The sequence below is a fragment of the Dasypus novemcinctus genome, chromosome 9 (assembly GCF_030445035.2).
Source record: "Dasypus novemcinctus isolate mDasNov1 chromosome 9, mDasNov1.1.hap2, whole genome shotgun sequence".
Lineage (NCBI taxonomy): Eukaryota > Metazoa > Chordata > Mammalia > Cingulata > Dasypodidae > Dasypus > Dasypus novemcinctus.
This window is the reverse complement of record NC_080681.1, coordinates 66789142-66808565: the sequence shown is the minus strand read 5'-3', so window position 1 is coordinate 66808565 and position 19424 is coordinate 66789142.

Genomic DNA, 19424 nt, shown 5'->3' with positions numbered 1-19424 from the left:
AATATTGAGGGGGTGAGAGAAGTTCCAGGCAGAATATTTACAAAGGATCTTATTCACCAAACATTCATCATTCCTTTTCACTCCCTCTCTCTGCTCACAGCAGCATCTACTTGGTGACACCATAGATATATCCAACACAATCAAAAATGACCCTGAAGCCACCATTTCCTGTCACCACCAAATCTGCATTTCTGGGACACAATGTGCCTTAAACCTTCCAGCAAAGCACCCTCTTGGTCTATGGAGTGGCTGTCAATAAAGTAAAATCTTTGAAGCTAGAGCAGCTGACAAAAGAGCATTTAGGCAAAAGAACAGTAGCAGCCTTACATCTATGAAATCTAAATAGTTTTCAAAGCCTGTCAGGTAAACATTACATAATTTCACCTTCTCAACAAATTTATAAGAAGACCATCATCTTAATTAAGTCTTCTCATCTTTATACTGGTTGATCCTATCACATATAATGGGGTTATTTCCCAAGTTACTGTGAGATTAGGACAAAATAACATATACAAAGCATTTGGTACAGAGTACATTCACTACATAAATGGTGGCTAGTTGTAGTATTATTTTTAAAGTATTATTATTATTATTATTACTCTTCCAACAAAGAGGAAACATTGCTTAGCGAAAGTAACCAGCCCAAAGATGTTCAAGATATAAACTTTATTTATTGCTACCTGCACGGAACTGTGGGTATAAAAATGTGTATGATCCAATCCCTGCCTTCTATCTAGGAACTCTGACTCACCCTTAATAAGAAAGAGAACAAGTTCTAGAACCAAGTGGTCTTTTCACTACCCTCTGAGGCAAATCTAGAAAGAAAGAGATAAACTGAGGCCCCATGTCAACTAGTTTAAGATTTAAAACATTCTTCCTATGCAGTAGATTGTGTACACTATGGTTAGAAATATTCTAGCTGGATGTCTCCCTATCCCCCTTCATGTTCAGGAAGCTCTTAATAGTGGAATTTGCCTCCTTTGAAAGGAGAATTCGTTGCTTTTGTGGAACATGGTACAGTTGACTAAAAACACTTTCACCTTCACTAACCTATCTAATCTAACTAACTTAATCTTCCCCAGGACCCTGTGAGACATGAATCACTAAACGCATTTTAGAGAGGTGAACCTGAAGCACAGCTCTAAGTGTCATAACCCAGACTAGAACTAGGTCAATAGCTTCATACTTGTTTAATTACTGTTTGAAGCTTGCCCACTAACCTACATTGAAGCTATATTAAATCTTTTCCCAGCCTAACCTAGGTTTCATTTCTTTCTACTTTTTCTGAGTCTTTGTGACACTCTAATTCTCTGAAGGGTCTAATACTGAACTTTGTATTTGAGCGATTCCCTCAGGCAATATGTTTATTCAAAACCCATGCAACTAATATAATATCACTATTTCAAGTATGGCTATGACTTTTACATAGACCAGACCCATAAAGGGAGATGGAGAATGATACTTTGCATTTGTTTAGCACTCTTTCAAAGTGCTTTCATATCTATTATTCAAAGAAAGGGAGAATGGAATTAGAATTTAAGAGTAGAAAGAATGCTAGAGATTCTTAAATCCATTGTTTCTTAACCTTCTTCAGTCACTCAACCATTTGAGAATCTACAAAAGCCCCATACCCAGAAAGATGTATATATGTAATACACTAAAAAATTAGCATCATTTCAAGGGAAACCATGGACCACCCCCAAGTTAAGAACTATTCTAATTTTAAAAACCTCATTTTACAAATGAGGAAGCTACCATATATCATGACAGCCTCCCTATGAGGAAGCCAGAGCAAACATTATTATCCAGTTTTGAGATATGGAAACTAAAGTCCAGAGAGGTTTCAACATTTCCTGCGTTTTACAGCTAGTTAACAGCAATAGCCTAACCCAGGGCTCTTGATAGTCTAGTACTTGTTCTTCCAGATCACACCATACTCCCATTACACTTTGCTCGAATTCCCTCAGCATAAGAAGGACTCCTTCTACAGCCTCCATAATATACATAATTCTTGGTCATCAGTGAAAAAGCTCCAAATACAAAATTCATTCTATTCACAATAGTAAACTTTTTACAGATTTCCAATTTTTTTTTTTCATTCATCACTAATGCATTATATACTGAAAGTCAGAAATTGAACTGGTAAACAAACCTATAACTTCTACATTGTAGTTAAATACCAATCTGGTCAACTTCTCCTTTTATCAGCAAATGAGCATAAGTGAAACCAAGTTAAGGCAAAAATATTAGCCCTTAATTGGGAAGGACCTAGAAAAGTAGTACTAGCATATTAAAATTATACCTAGCGCATAGGAGATTCTCAGTAAATATTAGCTGAGTGAATAAATGGTGCTACCAACAAATACCATTGAGTTGTCAATAATTTTATTTCTAGTTTTGAAAATTATATTTAAACTAAGAATATACTCAAAACACTGTACCTTTCTCTTAAGGTCTAAGTTAGAAGAACAACATACTAAACAGTAAACTATACACATGAACATATATTATGTATACTTAAAAATGGTTAACATGGGAAATTTTGTGTTACATATTTGCACCACAATTTAGAAAAGAAACATGTTTTTTAAAATGTTCACTGAGATTTTATTTAAAAGTCTATGTTGTTAAGATAGTAGTTGAAATGAACTTTATTATGGTTTTTACATTTCCCCCATAGAAATAAATATATGTAAAATATTAATTGGGGAGAAAATATCTTAGATACGTATAAAATATTTAGCTATGTCAAGGATGCTATAATGTCTATGATGAATGTTAAATTTTTGCAAGAAAATGGCTGTTATTAACATTTAATTTAACTTCACTTAATAATAAACCATCTGGCTATACTCAATAGTTCCACACCCAAGGAACAATCTTTATTTGTAAGCCAAAAGCTTCCAGAATACATTGTAGGGTACTGAGCATTTTGATACTTGGGAAGATTCAAAAGTGCAGTGTTTTAGCTTTGCTTATTTATTCTGGTTTAAGTAGACTTCAAGTCCAAACTTTAATGTTTCGTCTTCATAATTTTTCTGTAGTTCAAGAGTTTTCTACCAAACAAATGCATTCTAAGGCAATAAACCTGTTGAAGGAATAAATTAGCAAGTAGGTTATGCTTTTAGGATACCTACATTACGGAAAGGGTATTATACCCACTTTACCTAGTGATTAGGTTTATATTGCAATGTGACTCATAAGACTCACTGTACTGAATAAAAATTTAGGCAATTAGTGATCTTATTTCTTAGGAAGAACTGCTTGCTATCATATATTAACACAGACCTCGCTCAATTAAAATTGCTCACAGTCAGCAAAAATAATTTCTGCACTGTAATGAAATAATGAAATAATTATATGCAAGGGAGGACTTGTGATCTTTTTAATTATTCTATTCTTCATTTTTAAAAGGGCTATTTGAAAACGTACTCTTATAATTGATTGCTATAAATCAGTCAAACGCATTCTAAGGATCATAAATATTCTAACTTTTAAAAGACAAAGAAATGCTAAATATTCAATGGAGTACTTCAATATTCAGAAAATTTAATCTGGGGGGAAAGGATAGACTGCTCTTTGGAAAATAAAAAAGTAAATTTGTTGTCCCGTGAAAAATGAAATATCTTGAATGTCAGTAACAGAAATGGAATTAACAAGAGATCTTTTTATTGTTTTTTAAGGTCATTAGGCTGTGAATTCTATAATTATGGAAATTGTCAGTCCAGTTCTGTAAGAATGTTTGCTCCCATCCATAAGGTAGTGGAATGTTCAATCAGTCTCTCTCGTGGGAAAGTTAGGTCATAACTGTAAGTGTACCAGCAAAATTGAATTAAGCAAAGAGATTTCATTAGTATTTATAGCCAGAAGGCATCTGTAAAAGTACAGGGCAAAGAAGTTATGTGGAAGTCAAAGGAGAAAAAAAAAATGGGTTTCTAGTGACAAAGGCGAATCTGAAAGAGATATAAGTGTATAATGAATAAGAGCTATTGAACGCTACTGCAAAGAGGGAGTTGCAAAGATGTCAAATATTGATTTTCTTGTGTATGCCTTTGGACTACATATGTAATTGTTTGGATTTGCTGTCTTCATGGTACAAAAATATTTGTTGTTGAAGGTTAAAAAGCATGATGTGAAATAAACTAAAAACTGAGAAACATGTTGGAGAATTATAATAAACCTTCACTCAGTATCTCCTTAAGAGGTTTCTGTATTTTCTTGTAACAAAAAACAAAAAACACTTTTAATGAAGAAAAATTTTACCTAATTTTCAAAAAGAATAAAAGACCCTTATTAGTGAATTATGTTATTGAAAATTGAGTGACTTTCAGCATTATTTATAAACATACTAGGTTTCCTACTTCTTTATTTTACTGAATATTTTTAAACACACATCAAATTTTGAAAACATAATTTTACCATACTTTATTTTTCAATGATTATAATGAATTCAATTAAAGCTAAATTCAGAATAAAAATCTCATGACACCACCTTAAAAGATATATTTCCTATGATAATTTCCTTTTTAGTACTAATACCAACAAAAAGATAACTTCTATGTTTTAAATCCTATATAAACATATATATTTAATAACAAATTGCAAATTCAAGTAAAATCGCTATATGCCATTCCCTAGTAAGGGACCATGACATTATATTGGGCTTCAAATTTCGGGGAGTTCTGGATCACAGAGTGTTTCAACAATGGCAATGGAGGGATACTGGTATGGGATACCAATGACAGATGATATATGACTGACAGGGAGCTGTACAGAACATATGTCCAGGGTGCATGGTAATGTTTGGATATACTCATAGTGGCAACAATTAAAAACCACAGTAGGGGGGGTACTGGGTTCCCGGCCAGTGGTGCTCTGTCGTGGTCCCTAGGGGAGCAGCGACAGTCTCCCAGGTACAGTGGTGGGGACCGGGAGGGAGTGAGGGTTCAACAGTGAGCCCCTGATACTAATGACTATGCTTGTGAGCTGATAAACCCAAAATAATAACAAGGCCTAGAGCAACTTTGTGCCTGGGAATTCCCTTCTGTCAGCCTTCATGTTACTCAAATGTGGCCAGTCTCGAAGCCAAACTCAGCATGTAAATGCAATGCCTTCCCCCCAGCGTGGGACATGACACCCGGGGATGAGCCTCCCTGGCAACGAGGGACCACTATCAACTACCAACTGATGATGCAACTGGAAAATGACCTTATATGGAAGGTTCAATGCGGATCAGCAGAATATCCATGTCTACATAAAATACCATGACTTTAAAATGCTGTTTGACCTAAAGTAAGGGGGAAATGGAAAGGAGAAATGAGTTTATATGGCTACGAGTTTCTAAAAAAGAGTCTGGAGGCTGGCAGAAGGTTTGCCCTCATGCACAACTGAGCAGAGTCAGAGAGACAGATAAAGCAGATACAACCCCCAGATATTGGTTCCTTTGAGGGCTAAAGAGACCCATGGGAGTTATGGTCATGGCCGATGGGGTTAACTACCAGGGCAGATGGCCCCTCTTTGGAAATGGTGTTTATGTGTGATGAATCTGGACTCAGATGGGATCTCCCTTCATAAGACTTTCATGCTAATGTGCTGGAGGTGCAGTTAATGTTGGGGTTTAAGATATATTTAGGGGATTTGAATCTCTGGACTGACAATGTGATAGCCAGATCCTGAGCCTCAACAGACTCCAGCACCTACAATCTGATTTATTGGACTTACCACACTCAGCTAAGATGGAGGTGAAGAAGGACAACCACCACACCATGGAGCCTAGAGTGATTACAACTGAAAATGGGAGGATTGCATCCAGCATCCAGGTGGAATCTGAGCCTCCTCTTGACATAAAGGCGCAATGGACACAACCAATCCAGTGTCCACATAGAAGAGGTGGCATTGGATTGGGAAAAGTGGACATAATGGACAAAGGGTATGGGGAAAGGCAGGAAGAGATGAGAGGTGGAGGCGTCTTAGGGACATGGAGCTGCCCTGGATGGTGCTTCAGAGGTAATCACCGGACATTGTAAATCCTCACAGGGCCTACATGATGGAATAGAGGAGAGTATGGGCCATGATGTGAACCAATGTATATGAGGTGCAGAGGTGCCCAAAGATGTACTTACCAAATCCAATGGATGTGTCATGATGATGGGAACGAGTGTTGTTGGGGGGGGGGGAGAGGGGGGGTGGGGGGGTGGGGTTGAATGGGACCTCACATATATATTTTTAATGTAATATTATTACAAATTCAATAAAAAATAAAAAAATTAAAAAAAAAAAAAAAAAAAAAAATAATCAAGCAAATAAGGTCACAAGATAAGTAAAATACTTTTTTATATTTTCAGGGATTATTTTGCTTTTACTATTCAAGTCTTAACAAAGAATGTTAACTGGGATAATGCTCTATTTAAATAACAGACTCCCTCATTTATTTTATCTGATTTATTGTTTATTAGGGCCTAGAATCATATTTATCAGTATGACTTTGTTATCTTTCCTAATTCAGGAAGTTGAAAAACAATAATAAAACTCTCCAGGTGGACCTTAATGCACTTAAACCCACAAAGACCCCAAACTCAAAAAGGGAAAGAAAAGAAAAATATGGAGTGTTTCAAGCATTTGCAGAGACAAAAGGTACAAACAGAGGAACAGCATAATATTTGGCAGAAGCCTATCATTTTATTAGTACAGAAAATACCAGATAGGAAAACTACGGAGAAGACCATTTCTGCAGCAACAACAAGTTTCAGATTTCATTTTCAGCGGTTCATTTTTAACGTTATTAAATATTTAATGGCAAAGTAAAGGAGTGACAATGCTGAGTCTATGTGCAACCCATGATACTGTTTTCCAGTGTTTTCAAAGCATAAAGGATGCAGGGAAGACAATCCAGCAGTAATGGCAGCTCCTCTCTGAGGTAAATACTTGTCAGGAATAAAACATAATCCAATTGCAGTCTTCTCTTCTGAAAAGGTTGCTTGTGGTATATCCATCATAAAGTCATTTCTGTTTCTTAAGAGCTATTAGTGCCTGGTCCCTGGGCTTCATTAAGACTCTCTTTTCCAATATAGTCTTTTATTTTAGACTGCATCCCACTTCTCAGCTACAGAGTGCACAGTACAATTTCTCGGCTCCTGAGGGAGACGTCAGCCACGCCCCCAATGCCTGACTTGCAAGGACAAGGTAGCAATCGAGAGGAAGGTACATTTGTAGACACAAAGTCGGAAAGCTTTCTTAAACCCTCGCGGTTAAAAGGGAGTCTGGGCAAGCCTCTGAAACAGAGCTGTATCATTTAGCTGCCACTAACATCTCCACACTCCCCATTAGGAGGGCATCAGCGCTTCAGCCCGTTACTCTCACACAATGTTCTGGTGGAGCTAAAGAAGCTAGAAGTTTTGAGAGTCCTGCTGCCAGACCTCAATGTTGCCAAAGTAAGCTTCCAGAAATTATAGTAATAATAGGTGTGCTTACACCAAATAAAAGGTTTCATTAATCAAGCCCTATTGAGATAAACCTGTCACTGGACAGAGGAGACCAGAAATCAAATGCTGTGAAAGTTCTGACAGATTGTTAAATAGGAACCCTTTAAAATAGAATTTAATTTACTGTGATATTATAGATATTTATGCATCAATAGGCAAGTGCAGATTGAGTTCAGAGGTCGGCTCTGGTATTTGAAAAATAAAAGCACAGGATGAAACAAAAGGTGGCAGTTACCTTCATCTGAAATTAGGGTTCATTAGACTAAACGGGAAGGTTCTAACTGATTCATATATGGAAGGGAAGCATAGCACGTGATGTGTTATGCAATACTGGGTAACAGGCAAATCCAATTAAGGGATCTTCATTCTGTTAAAGATTTCTCTACAAACTGAAAAAAAAAAAAAAAAAAAATCCAAGGACCAGCCACAGAAGAGCTCAGGTGGCTGGCCATGAGCCTCTCATTCCTTAACAGGTGAAGCTATTTCCTCCATGGCCTGATGGTTAGGAGTGCTAGATCTTGGCATTGGACAGACGTGGGATCAAGTCACAGCTCTGCTAATTATTAGCTTTATGATGTTAGGCAAATTACCTTCTTTTAGGCTCAGTATCCTGATCAGTAAAACAGAGATCCTACCAGTACCTACCTCATAAGGCCATTATAAAGATTGAGATCAGGCTTGCAAAGCACCTAGCACTGCCTAGCAGTATTCAACAAAATATATTGTTCCTCCTTTTCCTTCTTTCTTTCTTTCCCTCTTCTCTTCTCTCAGTCCTTTTCTTTTTGTGTTTTGTCCTCTCCTCCTTTTTTCTTTTTCCTCTTCCTATCCCACAGGACCAACCAATGACAACCAGCTGCACCTCCAGGCATTCTGTAGCTTCTTTGGATTGAACGCCCTGCTGACCCTTGGTTTGTGGGCAGAGTTCAAAATGAAGTTATGAAAGGCCTGTTCATTCCCACTGCCTCATTCATGAAAGATTGTTGGAAGTGTCTTTGTTCAGGCTGACAGAATAAAGATCCAGAGTACTAAATTGACTCACAGGTGCAATCTTTCCTTAAAGCTAAATCAGCACTTTGCCACAAATTTCTTGACTAATAGCTAGGACAATTTCATTACTCCAAAAAGAAAAACTCCACATCCAATAGCTAGAAATATGTGTGACAAATCACTAAGAAGAATTGTTTTTTAAAAAATCTGTCCCACCGCTAACCTATTAACTATTCACGGGCAGAGATGGTATCTTATTTATGTTTGTACTCCCTGGCCGGCAGTGGTATTCTTAGCAAATGTGTACCTAATTGATAAAAAATATTCATGTCTCAGTCTGAGTTAAATGATCCCTTGAAACTCTCTCAAAGTTTATTAATTGAAAGTGGCATAATTGACCTGTGTGTAGCATAAAACTATACAGACCACTTGGAATGATTTAATCCCTAAAGGTAGCTCTCAGAAAAATTCTCTTTAAATAAAAGTTTGCTTAAACCTTAACTCCCTCTTTTGCATTTGTTGTGATTTTGGACTTATCTTCACTTGTATTTTAATAGAGCCATATTTCAAAGAAAAGGAAAAAGAAAAAAGTATGCTTCAATTTTTAGTTACCACCTTCCCTCCAATAAATTAATCATTTAACTTTCTGTGTCTTAGTTTCCTGATGAATAAAATGGCTATACTGAATGTAGTATATTAGTACTATGTAGCTATATTAGTATTTGTTTCTAAAGGTCAAATCTCCCAATAAAATGTCTCCCCTTAATTCAAATTCATAAAGACAGAAATCATAATTCAGGTTACCAGGGGCAGGGGTAGAGTGGAGAATGAGTAGCTAATGCTCAGTTGGTAATTTCTGTTTGGAATGATGAAAAAGTTTTGCTAGTAGATGATGGTAAGAATAGCACAACATTGTGAATGTATTTAACACCATTGAATTGTATACTTGAAGTAGCTAAAATGATTAGTTTTAAATTTTATATGTTAACAGAATAGAACTGTACAACACAAAGAGTGAACACTAATGTAAACTGTAATTAATATAATTATAATAATAATATTTCATCATTTGTAACAAAGGTATAACACCATTGCAAAGTGATAATAATAGGAAAACTGGAGGGGGACCTTCAAAGAGCTATAAGGGAACTCTATTTTCCACGTGACTTTTCTGTAAATCTATGTTGTCACTAACAAAGAAAATTTTTCTGTACATTTATTATTATTGTTTTAAATTGAGAATGTTCAACTTTTGTCTTACCAACTGTTTTAGTTATCTATTGTTGTATAACAAATTACCCCAAAACCTAGCAACTTAAACAACAGCATATTTTAAAAAAGATTAAAAAATAAATTTAAAATTTTTAAAAAGATTTTTAAAAATTAAAAAAATTTTTAAAAGATTTAAAAATAAATAAATAAAAACCACAGAATTTATTATCTCACACTGTTCCTGAGGTAAGGCATTCTCAGGAATGGCTTAGCTGGTGGTTCTGGTTCAGGGTTTCTTATGAGGCTGCACTCAGCCAATCAGCTGGTGCCACAGTCATAGGAAGGTCTGACCAGGACTGAAGAGTCCATTTGCACAATGGCTTACTTACATGGTTAGTGGTAGAAGGCCATAGTTCCTCTCTGGTTGTTGGCAGGAGATCTGAGTGAACCTCTCATAGAGCTTCCTCAGTGTCCTTATAACATGGTATCTGGCTTCCCCCAGAGCAAGCAATCTAAAAGAGTGCAAGGAAGAAGCCACCATGTCTTTTATGAGCCAGCCTCCATAGTGGCATACCATTATTTCCACCATAATGTGTTGGTCACACAAACCAACCCTGATACATTGTGGGAGGGGATTGTATAAGGCTATGATCATGAAGAGTCAAGGGAGCATTGGGGACCATTGTTGAAGCTGGTTACCACACCAACAATAGAGCAATGATTTCTCAGTTTTTCAGAGAGAGGAAAACCAGAAACCAAATGACTTCCTGAGAACAGAGATTAAACTCTGCACTAAATCATCTCAAACAATAATAAATAAATGAATGAATGCCCTTGGAATTCTGACTCCTTATTCAAGTTCAAACACCTTTGTCCTGTGGTGTTTATAACCAGAATGCTTCATTGTGTCATTTATCCTCTGAATTCATCAAAAACAAATTCACCTTTCCCAACTTTACCTATACCTGTAGCAGTTGGGGTTAGGAGAAAATAGCACTTCTCAAGCAATAACCATCATCAATAACCAATAACATAAAATAAGGCTATACCTAAATGTACCTACTGGTACTAACAAGACACTGACCGCATATTCAGTAGGTAGCACTTAATTTTATTGTGCCAACTCATTTCAACCTCTTAGCTGGTTGTACAAAAATCATATGAAATTAGGTTCTTTGATTCTCAGCTGAAGAATAAAAAAATCTGTATCCCGGTGGTTTTGACAATCCCCTCTCCACCAAAAAAATAATAATAATTCGCTCTATACCTTACTTCATATATTCTGCCTGAAAATTAAGACCCTAGCTCTGTCATTAGCTTGCTGTGTGATCTTTAGCAACTCATTTAACATCTCTGGTTTTTAATTTTAAGGACCCAGGGTTGGATCAAAAGAACTCTTTCAAGACTAAAATAAATCCTACAATCCTGATACATCTGTATTTTCAGATGAGTCCAGTTGCTAACCCTTATTTACTTTCACTTGTGACTAATTGCATTGATTTTTTACTACATTGTATCAGAAAGAAATAGGACAATGTCCTTTTTGAATTTATATTAGGTCTTTATTCCACCACCATCACAACCACCACCACCCAAAAAAAATACAGCTAAAAAATGCTCTGTAATATTCACTGTGGAAATTTCAACAGAAGTGAAAATCATCAGCCTGTGGGTTTTATTTAAGTACTCAATAGCTAATACAACCAAACTGGAGATAAACTTAGGTACATGGATATAAAAACCAATTTGAAAAAATGGTTTTAACCAAAAATGATTGCTTGTAGATAAAGACAGGAAGATGCCTTTACCTAAATGATTCACTCCTCACAAAGTATGGCAGTGTGATGAAAGGCAGGGGAGTAGGATTCCATGGCAGTAGAGGAAATAATCCTCTCATCAGCTGGCAACCAATTTTCCTCCAAGGAGGTACAGACCCTGCTAAGTCAAGCCAAAAGTTATGAACGTCCCTGAATTCCCACAGGAAAAGAGTGTAGTGCAAGAAAGGAGTCTCATCTACTGGGCTTAGACAAGCTTAAAGAAGAAAGGAAAGCCCTTCCACAATTTCCTGACAAAGAGAGAAAGGAAAGGAAGTAAGAAAGTGAGAGAGAAAAATAAAGGTAAAGGAAAGAAAGATTAGAGAAAGATAATGGCAGGAAAGTACAAAAATGAAAGAAGAGAGAAAAAGAAAAAGAAAAGGTTGCCCAGGATAGAAACTCATCAAGGGAGCCCTGGTCTTGTTCAAAATGGTACCCCTATCACCTACTATAGAGCCTGATATACAACAGCCATTCAGTATATGTTCAATGAATGAAAGAATGAGGTTAACAAAACAAATAATTTTGGGGGAAAAAATCAGAATATTCATTCGCTTCCAGCTGTGTATTAACTCCAGCCAAAAATCTCACAACTGGGCAATGGATGTACCCAAGGTAAGAGAAGGTAAATGGATCAGTGCAAATTTATTACCTCTCTACTGGAAAAAAAAAAGAATGAAAACACTTGCTACTACTAAATACCTTGTCACTCTTTCCTATTTTCCTCCTGTGTGTTAATACTCTGTCTCTGTTAAACACAACATAAATATATGAGAATCTCATGCTAAGAAAAGAAAAATGTAACATTTTTATTTATTCAATAACTCAAAAAATTTTGATGGTTCCAAAAAGAGCACTTTATTTGGCCATAGAAACCACATATACAGCTGTGTCATGTCTTAGAACTCTTATCAACCTTTCAGTATTAAAATAAAATTGTCAAGAAAAAGCAAATGTGTAAAAAAAAAATAGCTCTTAAATATTTTCTAGGACTCTTCTGCAGAAAAAAATTGTTTGCAAATTTGGTTCTTTGGCTTAAATTCTGACACAAGATCAAACCGCATTACAGTTTGTAAGCTCAGTTCATTCCCCTTCCACAGTTTATTTTAGATCTTGGTCTAACACAGCTATCCCTTTAGGACCAGTCAGATTGCCATAGTAATTGTTCAGTGACCACTGTTGTTGCAACTTTGACACAGAAATGGCCACAGTTCTAGGTCAGCTTTCATTTCATCCAGAAATGAAGACACATTAACAAAAGTGGGACTACACACACACAGAATCACAAATACAATGTCAGTTATAGAGAAGAAATAGAAAGAATAACATCCCTCTCAATATCACATGGAGACTCAGATTTAAAATACTAATTTTTTCCTCCTCATCAATTTTCTTTTTTAAAAACATGTAAAAGATCACTTCACACAATATTTTAAGCAGATATCCTTCTTGATTAAATTCCTAAATGGAAATAATCAAACCAGATAGTCTTTTTAAAAACTATGGGGGGAAGCGGACGTGGCTCAAGTGATAACATCTCTGCCTACCATATGAGAGGACTCAGGTTCCATCCCCAGGGTTTCCTGGTGAAAAAGAGGAAGAGAAAGTACGCCTGTGCAGTGAGCCAGTGCCCACGTGGTGAGCCAAGGGCCTGCACAGTGAGCTGAGTGCCCACGCGAATGTCTGTGTGGTGAGCCAAGTGCCCACATGGTGAGCCAGTGCCCATGCAAGTGAGTCACACAGCAAGATGACACAACAAAAGAGAGACGAAGGGGAGAGTCAAGGTGAAGCGCAGCAGAAACCAGGAACTAAGGTGGCGCAATTGACAGAGAACCTCACTCCACATCAGAGATCCCCAGGATCAAATCCCGGTGAATCCTAGAGGAGAAAGATGAGAAGAGAAGACAAAAAGAGAAATAGACACAGAAGATCACACAGCAAATGGACACAGACAGCAAAAACAGCAGGGCAGGGGAGGTGGAGGGAAAGAAAAACAAAAACAAAAACAAAAAAAGGATGGAAAGCTTTTCAAAGTTCATATCTTAAGTAAGTAAATACTTTAGAAATAAGACAGAGGTTACTTTTTGTATAATAAAGTGAATTTCAAATGATCTATTTTCATAGCAGCTTAAAAGTTGATTATTTGTAATAGAGAAATGTTTATTCATAAACTAAGTTACAACTAAGAGGACTTGAATTGAAATTCAACTGTAAAATGTAAAAAGACACATATAAATTGTATAGGGGGAAGCGGACTTGGCCCAGTGGCTAGGGTGTCGGCCTACCACATGGGAGATCCGTGGTTCAAACCCAGGGCCTCCTTGACCCGTGTGCCTCTGGCCCATGCGCAGTGCTGATGCATGCAAGGAGTGCCCTGCCACGCAGAGGTGTCCCCGCGTAGGGGAGCCCCACATGCTAGGAGTGCACCCCGTAAGGAGAGCCTCCCAGCATGAAAGAAAGTGCAACCTGCCCAAGAATGGCGCCACACACACAGAGAGCTGACACAACAAGATGACGCAACAAAAGGAGACACAGATTCCCATGCCGCTGACAACAACAGAAGCGGACAAAGAAGAACACGCAAAAAATGGACACAGAGAACAGACAACCGGGGCAGGGCGGGGGGAGAGAAATAAATAAATAAATCCTTTTTTTTCTTTTAATTGTATTGGGCACCAGGTATTTATAAATACTGTTCTCTGCCTACCCACATGTTAAGTGGAGGAGAATAAAGGTAAGGCAAAAACTCGAGGATATAAAATACAAGATACTATTAATATATACTTAAGCAATACACTTTTTTTCACATTTTATCAGTGAGTTAAGGGAAGTGGATGTGGCTCAAGTGATTGAGCTCCTGCCTACCACACATGAGGTCCTGAGTTCAGTTTCTGAGGCCTCCTGGAAAAGGTGAGCTGGTGTAATGGGCAGGCACAGCGAGCTGACACAAGATGACACAACAAAGAGCCACAAAGAAGAAAGACAAAGAGAGACACAACAAATCAGGGAGCTGATGTGGCTCAAGTAATTGAGTGCCTCTCGCCCACATAGGAGGTCCCAGGTTCAATTCCTAGTGCCTTGAGAAGACAGACAGGCACAGAGAATAGACAGTGAGTGTAAACAACTAGGGGGGGGAGGGAATAAATAAATAATTTTTTTTAAAAAAGAGAGCTAACATTTAAATTTATCAATATTACATTCTAAGAAAAGGCAAAAAAATTAATTTTTAAATTCAATTTAATAATTTTTCTTATTCAGAAAGGAAATCTAGAGCTTCTCAGTCAGCATTAATTTTAATAATTATAATAGCTAACATTTATTGAGCACTTTTGTATTGGGCACTCTGCTAAGCATTTTATATACATTATCTCATTTAATACTAAAAACCTATGGGGTAGGGGAGTGGATGTAGCTTGAGTGGTTGAGCACTTGCTTCCCATATATGAGGTTCAATCCCCAGGACCTCCTAAAAACAAAGAAATAACAACAAAAAGAAAACAACTCTCACTGGAGAGCAGCTATACTTGGTGGTTGAGCACCTGCTTCCCATGCATAAGGTCCTGAGTTCAATCCCTGGTTACCTCCTAACCTAAAAAACAAAACAAAACAAAACAAACCCTATGAAGTAAATGAATTATTCTCTCCACATTACAGACTTCTGACAATACAATGATGTAAGATATAAAAGCAAACTGTCCCCTGGAAATGTTGGAAGAAACAAACTAAAAATTACTTTTATCCATTGCGCCAAATCCACTTCCCTAAAAATTACCTTTAAAGCATGAGTTGAGAGAGAAAGAAAGAATTCCTAGGTGATCAAAATGAAGTTGTTTAGCCATAAGCTAGAGCTGAGTATTGGTCCCAGTAACACAAAGGCAGGTTTTCATATAGGACAAAAGATGAGGTTGTTTGTACACATGAGGAACTGAGAACCCTTGAATAAAACCAAGGCCCTCAAACTGCTGCTGTCTCTGAGAAGGGCTGAACTGAAAAAGAAATACATTTACTAGGACAGGATGAAGAGAGGTTTGTTTGTCTCTGTTGGGGTCAAAATTGGAGGGAAAATGTCTTCTCCTACATTTCAAAACCTCAGGCATTTGTCTATCACAAATTTGATATTAAAATTAATAAACTACTCCAGGTTCAGGAGCCCTCAAACTCAGAAGTTAACAAAAAGTTTGATCTATAGCTGGTGATCTGCCTGAAGCAATTAATAGAAAGAAATGCAAAATTATCCCAGGGAGTCTCCAATAACTAGGCCACACTGTTTCTCGGAGGAAAAAACAAGCTCTAATAAAGATAAGCTGACAATAAAATATGACAAAACAATCCATAATGAGCAAGAGTCCATGTCTAAGAACATAAAATGATAAAACAACATTCTGAAAAAGAAAGTTGGAAAAAGAATAAAACCATATAAAAGAGTTCTGTGAGAAAGAATAAGTTGATCAGGGGGAAAAAACATTTAGCACTTTCATAAATGAAAATTTAAACTCTTAAAAGTTAAGACTCAAGTTATAGATCAAACAGAAGATTAAACCCAGCTGAAAAAAGAATTAGTAAACTAGATGATAGATCTGAGGAATGAAGCACAAAGAGTTGAAAAATGGGAAAATTTTAAAGAGAAGCTTAGATATGGAGGATAGAAACAAAAGCTCCAACATATCTCTACTAGGAATTCAACAAAAAAGGAATATAGAGAATAGAAGAAAAGCAATATAAAAGTTAATGGCTGTAGAAATAGTATAGCCACTTTGGAAAACAGTTTGGCAGTTCTTCAAAAAGTTAAACATGTAATTACCATTTAAGTCTGAAATTCTACTCTTAGGTTTATCTCAGAGAACTGAAAATATATATCCCTGCAAAACCTTGCACATGAATATTTATAGCAGCATTGTTCATATAGCCCAAAACAACCCACTGTCCATTAACTGATGAATGGATAAACAAAAATGGTATATTCCACTGTTTTATATATATATAAAACAGTGGAATATTACTTGGTCATAAAACGGAATGAAGTTTTGATACATGCTACAACATGGATGAACCTTGAAATACTAAGCTCTGTGAAAGAAGCCCACATATTGTATTATTTCATTTACATGAAATGTCCAGAATAGGCATAGAGAGAGAGAGAAAATAGATATAGGATGCCAGGAGGAGGGGGAAGAAGGCAACAGGTATGGGGTTTCTTTTGGGGATGATGAAAATGTTCTGGAATTAAATAGTGGTGCTGGTTGTATAACTTTTTTTTTTAGGTACTGGGGCTGAGGATTGAACCTAAGACCTCGTATGTGGGAAGCCAGTGCTCAACCACTGAGCCACATCTGCTTCCCTGACTTGGTGGTTTCATTTGTTTGCTTTTGCTTTTAGGAGGCACTGGGGATTGAACTCAGACCTTCCATGTGGGAAGCAGGTGCTCAATGGTTTGAGACACATCCACTCCCAGTATAATTTTTTTTAAGATTTATTTTATTTATTTATTCCCCCCACCCCTTGTTGTTTTTCCCTTGCTAAATCTGTTCATCTTTCTTGTTTCTTTAGGAGGCACCAGAGCCAAACCTTGGACCTCCAACATGAGAGGAAGGTGTCTAATAGCTTGAACCACCTCCACTCCCTACTTTGTTGTGTCTCTCATTCCGTTTTTCCTCCCCATGTCTCTTGTTGCATCATCTTGTTGCATCAGCTCACCACGCCTGCCTGTCACATCAGCTCGCTGTCTTCTTTAGGAGACATTGGGAACCTCAGCCCCCTACTTTGTTGTATGTTCTTTTGTATGTTTTTTTCTTCTTGTGTCTTTTGTTGTGTCAGCTTGCCTCACCTGCCTGTCACACCAGCTCATTGTCTTCCTTAGGAGGCACTGGGATCCAAACCAGCGACCTCCCATGTGGTAGGTGGGAGCCCAGTCACCTGAGCCACATCTGCTTCCCCCAGTATAACTTTTTAAGTATCCTAAAATCACTGAATTGTGCACTTTAAGTGGGTAAATTTTAGAGAATGTGATTTATATCTCTATTTTTTTTTTGGCAACTTGAAATTAAAGTATTTTATTTTAAAACTTCTAAAATTTGAAAACAAGATGCCCTAAGTAAAACGATGTAGTGTTTCAAAGCTGAATGTGCCCGTTTGGAGTTCAGTTGTACAAAAACAACTTCCTAAAACTCCTAGGTAGAAATGCTACTGTTTTTTTTGTTTGTTTTATCGACCACCCCCCCCATGGCTTTTGCTTTCTTTCTGCTCTCTGTGTCCATTAGTTGTATGGTCTTCTGTGTCTGTATTTATTTTATTCCCCCCCCCCCCCTTGCAGTTTGCTTGCTGCTCTCTGTGTCCATTCACTGCGCACTCTTCTGTGTTTTTACTTGTCTCCCTTTTTTTGTTGCATCACCTTGCTGAGTCGGCTCTCTGCGGTGCTTGCAGGCTGGGCAGCACTCTGCAGTGTCTGCTGGCCGTGCGGCACTCCACAGCGTGCAGGCAAGCCTACCTCCACAAGGAGGCCCCGGGACATGAACCCAGGGCCTCCCATATGGTAGACAGGAGCCCAACTGATTGAGCCACAGCCACTTCCCAGAAGACCTATGATTGGACAAACTTATCAGTCTCAGTTGGTGACATCCCCTTTTTTTTCTTTGGTAAGAGTTTTTAAAAAATGCTAAAACACATGCATTTTGCTAGCCTTACACAGACAATTTCATTCCAAATGTCTCCTGAGATGTATTACCATATACGTGAATCCATCTTCATCCTTCTCACCTTTGCACACTGCTCACCATGCTGTGTCCATTCACCAATAAGAAAAATTCATAGCATTCAGCTGAAAGTACCTTCTAATTATCTTGATTAGTTCACTCATGTTGACATGAACCATACAAGAGACTTGCTTTTATCCAATACAGGAAGGTGCTTCTCACCCTTGTTCTTTCTATTGTCACTGAGACTTTGACAGGATGCTGCTCTCCAATAAGGTGGACATCTTCTACTCATTGTTTGAAGGTACAGTGCTGCTTTAAGGTCGTTTCCAATGACATGGCAGGGAAGGGGTGGACACAGCAGCAAGGCTGAGGGAGCCACATTTTCAGGTGGTAGTGGCAGAGCATCTGAGCCTCACAACAGTGACTTCCCTTGTGTCTCCTCAGCCCCACTGCCTACATCTCAATTTTTTATAAAACAAAAATTACTAACCACTAAGAATTTTCCAGAATTGATTAATTCAAAACACAGAGAGTCCCAAATATGATAAATGAAATTAGACTCAGTGCAATGTAAGAGACTATGGAATATCAAAGATAAAGAGAATATCTTAATAATAGCCAGAGAGAAAAGATAGATTATCCAAAAAGGAACAATAATAAAATTGAAACATTTTTTGAGGTACTAGGGCCAGAGACTGAAACTGGGACCTCATGTATGGGAAGCCAGTGCTCAACAACTGAGCCACATCGGCTCCCTGAAAATTCTATCGAAATTATAGAAGTCAGAAGACAAAGTATAATATCTTCAAAGGTTAAGGAGAAATATCTATGAATACAGAATTCCACAGTCAGCTAAATTATGACTTGTTAATAAGAGCAAAGTAAATACATATTCATTTTTAAAAGACTGAGAAAATAAACCCTCCCTTATAGAATTATTTAATATATGTTCCAGAAAGGGAAAAAAAAACTGAATCCAAAACTTTTGTGTTGATTCAAAGAAACAGAGATGTTGAAGAAATTGTAAATATGTAGGTAAAATTAAATAGAAATTGGCTATATATGGTAAAAATAATGATGTTTAACTTACAATCAAAGTGAAAGTCAAATGCATGACAATAAAAATATGTGAATAGAAAGGAATGACAGAAATTAAAATGTTCCCTGGTCCCTATATTATTCAAAAGGGAGTTAGAGATACTTAAATTAACATTATTAAGTCACATATACATGTTTAA